Source organism: Trichechus manatus, unplaced genomic scaffold, assembly GCF_000243295.1.
Source record: "Trichechus manatus latirostris isolate Lorelei unplaced genomic scaffold, TriManLat1.0 scaffold00022, whole genome shotgun sequence".
Classification (NCBI taxonomy): Eukaryota; Metazoa; Chordata; class Mammalia; order Sirenia; family Trichechidae; genus Trichechus; species Trichechus manatus.
Window position 1 is genome coordinate 11,216,003 of NW_004443958.1, and position 4,913 is coordinate 11,220,915.

Here is a 4,913-nt window from a genome sequence, read left to right on the forward strand (position 1 = left end):
GCAGATGACACAACCTTGCTTGCTGAAAGTGAAGAGGACTTGAAGCACTTACTGATGAAGATCAAAGACTACAGCCTTCAGTATGGATTACACATCACCTAGAGAAAACAAAAATCCTCACAACTGGACAAATAAGCAACATTCTGATAAACAGAGAAAAGATAAAAGTTGTCAAGGATGTCATTTTACTTCGATCCACAATCAATACCCATGGAAGCAGCAGGCAAGAAATTAAATGACATACTGCATTGGACAAATATGCTGCAAAGACCTCTTTTAAAGTATTAAAAATCAAAGATGTCACCTTGAGGACTAAGGTAGGCCTGACCCAAGCCATGCCATTTTCAACTGCCTCATATGCATGCAAAAGCTGGACAATGAAAAAGGAAGACTGAAGAAGAATTGATGCATCTGAATTGCAGTGTTGGCGAAGAATACTGAATATACCATGCCACAAGAACAAACAAATCTGTCTTGGAAGAAGTGAGGAGGGCAAGACTTCATCTCACAACTTTGGACATGTTATCAGGAGCGACCAGTCCCTGGAGAATAACATCATGCTTGGTAAAGTAAAGGGTCAGTGAAGAAGAGGAACACCCTCAACAAGATGTACTGACACCGTGGTGGCAACAATGGGCTCTAACACAGCAAGGATTATGAGGATGGTGCAGGACTGGACAGTGTTTCATTCTGTTGTGCACAGGTTGCTATGAGTCGAAACCGACTCAACGGCACCTAACAACAACATCATATTAGTGAGAAGAAACTGTTCTCTTCTCACCATTCCAGTCCTTTCTCCCAAGTCTAGTCTATGCTGAGCAAAGTTTTCACAAACTTCTTTGGAGAATATGGAAGGCAAAAAGGAACAGATTTAGGATGGAAGAAAAATATAATTATGAATGAAATGCTTAGAAATATCAGTACCTTCCTACCTCCTTTCATTACTCACAACAACCAAAAAAGGCAAAGAAAGACCTTTACAAGGGGGAAAAATGGAGTCAGAAATCATATGGGAAATATGATATCATCAAAATTTAATGACAGAGTTGTTATTTTATTTAAAATGACAATATGTATAATATGCCTATCATTATAATATTTTAGTTTTGTTAGCTAAACTCAGATAGTATGAAACTTCAACTGGACTTCAAAAAAACCTTGTATTAAAAGAATGATTTGTTCAATTTTGACTCCCTTGAATAAACTTTATTCTCAAATTGCTCACATATATTTCTCTTCCAAAGTGAATCTTCGTATTTGTTTATACTAAGGGTGTATAAAAACCATCTTTTTAAGTTTGAAAGCATTATGCCAAATGAAATAAGTTAGTAATAAAAGGACAATACTGTATGGTCTCACTTATATAAAATATCTAAAATAGACAAATGTACAAAGATCAAAACTCATTAGTTGTTACCACTGGTGGGAAGGAGGGGGAAGGGGAAGTAGTTGTTTAGGGGACACTGAGCTTCCATTATGGGTGATGGAAAAATGTGGAAATGGCAAATGTTTTGTTCTATATTTTTACCACATAAAAAAACCTCATCTCTGTACCTCTTAAATATATTATGAAATACTGATTATATAAAATGCTAAGATTAAGTATCCTTTAAGACCAAGAACTGGCAACTATAAAAAAAATTTACATGGAATATTTACTTTAAAAAATGTATAAAATACAGAGCTCCAAAATGTAAACTCAAATACATATCCTGATTAGTAATCTAAACCAGCAGCTTTAGTCATGCAAACCTGGTTACTCATGACTACAAATACATCAGAGCTACAAGAAGATAATAAAATATATCCGTGATATTATGGAAATACTAGATATTATTCAAAGACCAGTATTATATACAGCTTTTTACCTCCAAGAAATATCATTTAAATTACTTCTGAAATTACACAGGATGATTTACTGAGATTTTCAATTATGAAAAAAATTTAGAGTGAAAAGTGGATGTGCTATACTGTCTATTACCAAAAACAGTACCAATAGATCATTCCAAACGCCTCCTTGAATTACTGCATTTACTGAATATGATATTAGATTAAAACTAGTTTGACATTGAAATTCTAACTCTGCTAATATTCAGATATGTAGAGCCTTCTCCCCAAATCTACAATGCCTCAAAGTAAATAGAAAAGTTACTTCCTCAGATACACTTTTGATTATTTTGGTAATTTTAAGAGCATTTTCATTAAAGCATTAAGCCACAATTTAAAGCAAACTAAGTCTCAAATATCACAGTTTTGTACTCAATTATCATTATAAGAAAGAAGACGTATGATTCATCAAACATCACCATTCCATCTTAATGTAAAATATATACTGTGAAAGGGAGAGAATCTCCAAAATGAACCACTTTACCTATTCACTAACAAAATAATTATAAAACTTTGTTCACATGTATTGAAAAAAAGGAACTGACACGTGTCATTAAAGGTGAACTACTTGCTACATCATTTATGAACCACCCTCCAAATCCGGTGGAATAATAAGCTCAGCTATAAGGGAAAGAGCTCTACCGACGAGCATTCACCAGCTCAGGCACATTTATGTTTTCAGCCTTAGCATATTTTCAAACCATCTGGCATCAGTGCCATTCAGGTTCACCCAATTTTGACTCCCTTGAATAAATTTTATTCTCACATTGCTCACACATTTCTTTTCCAAAGTGTATCTTCATATTTGTTTAGACTAAAGGTATACAAAAATTGTCTTTTGAAGCTTGGAAGCATTATGCTGATCTGTTTAGAATTGAATATAAAACCAGAGCTACTTGCACTTTGGGGAAACCAAAGAACAGTACACACGTACAATAATATTCCGAATGTGCAGCTCTAAGCTAGTTTATACTTGAAATGTATTGTTTAAAACATTTCCACTGAAGATGCTGAAGTTCTTTTATAAATACTAAAATGGTTAAAGAGATCGCTATGAGTCACAGCTGTCATTAGTTACCGGAAGTCTTACTTTCTTTTTTTCCCCCTCATTTTAATCCTGATCATTAAATAAAGCACTTGAAGAGGTAGTACCACAAAGATTCATGATAAATGAAATGCTATCATTTTTACATTAAAAGGACCAGAGTTTACATTTTGTTTTGCATAAAATTAATTTGCTTAGCCCTCGAATGCTTAGAGTAAGGAGAGAAAAACTAAGAGAAAAAAATTCATAAAAGCCCTATGGCCTCTGGCAGCACTCACATTTTACTTAAAATCAAGAGTCAGAATTACTACTTAAGAAATTAAAATAATCAATGTGTATGGTAGGGCCAATACTCCTGTTAGAATGAACTCCTCTTCACGGTCACTACTGACACAAAAACATATGACTTTTTCAGGATAATTTTTCAGAAACAAAGCTAATTCATGTAGCACCATACAACACAAGTTGAAGCTTTCAGACAAAGACTGAGAAACAATGACTGATGCCAACAAATCTAAAGGTGCACTCATATATGCACATGTATATACATACACACATACACAAACACCCCAACCCAACTAATAGTCACCATTCTTGGGGGGAAGGTGCTTCTTCCTCCCCAACGTGAGCCTCGGTATTTCCCAATCCTGTGGTTTTCCCTTTTCTGCTATCCTCCTCCTTAACCTCCAAGAGAACTGCTTCTTCCTTTCAAGTTACATGGAATCCCAACTCCCTAATCACATTACAAATTCTCTACCAGTTAACCTTTCCTTACATTCTTCCCCCCTCAAAGATTAGCCTTTTGTCATCTTTTTCTTTAGAGCTGGAGTGAGGTGACAGAAAAGCGCTGTGGAATTCCTGCTCTGCCCAATCTCTTCCCCATAACTCCTTCTCTATAGGGTCGCTATGAGTCGGAATCTACTCGATAGCAACGGGTTTGGTTTTTTTTTTTTTAATCCACTCCCACCCCTCCTAATTCCCCTCTCTTGAAGCCTTCTCAGATCCTTGCTTCTTCACTTAACCTAAGCCAAGGATATCAAACAGAACCTTCTCCTTCTCCAGGGTTTTGTTCTTTCCTTACTGTTACCCAGGTTAGGAGGGGAGAGGGGGAGACATATTGAAACAATTTCAAGGCCCTTTTCTTAGAACTTTGGTGTAAATACATAGGGAAAAGGCACCCTCAAGCGTTCTTCTTTCTTGCCGTTAGACCCCTTTCCTCTCACATCTCCTTCCTAGCCCTTCGTTCTCCCTAAGGAATGAGTAGATTGTTCCCTTTAGGCCGTAAGGCTTGGAGTATTCCCTTGGGTCAGCTTCCCCATCTCCCTTCAGAAATGGACGGATAACATTTTCAGTCTATTTCATTAACTTCTCCCTAAGTCCCAGAGCTTCCTCAAAATCATAATATAGTTCTTAAGGGCTCAGTTCTGAGTCGCCCCCCCAGAACCGGGCCAACAGCCTTCCCTTGAACTAGGGACACGGCCTTTCCCTAAGTGGGCGCAACAGCCTCCCCGCCCCCCGCGCCCCCACCAAAGAGTTTTCCGGAGCTCCAACCCCAATGCCAGCGCGCTCAGCTCCAGCGGGAGAATCTCTCCTTACTCTCGGGGAGACGGAGTTCCCACGAGGCAGCCACAGCCTCCGGGGGGGGCAGGGCTCCGGACCGACTGTGGAACCACCAGCACTGCGGGGGTCCTGCATCCTGCAGGGGCCACCCCCTCCACCCCGGGGAGATTCAGTCTTCACTCTACCCTCCACGATTCCAAGTTGCTCGGTCCTCTCGTAAGCAGGGGGCTAAGGTTTCCCCTGACATAGGCCACCCCCCGGCTTCTTCCACCGCCGCGGAAACCGAAGAGCGCGCAGGAGGCTCGGGGTCTGTCCCCCGCGACGATTCCGAGACAGGCCCGTCCCTCCTCCCGGACGCCCGCGCAGGGCTGTCCCGCCGCCGCCGGCAGGCTCAGCCCCCGGGGTCCCTGCCCCAGGCTAC

The 4,913-nt window shown here is 39.8% G+C and overlaps 1 protein-coding gene across 4 annotated transcripts in view; it reads right to left on the minus strand.

Moving 5' to 3' along the window:
* Nucleotides 1–4,913, minus strand: part of ZHX1 (zinc fingers and homeoboxes 1) — a 29,954-nt gene that overhangs the window by 24,621 nt on the left and 420 nt on the right. The window lies entirely within an intron of this gene.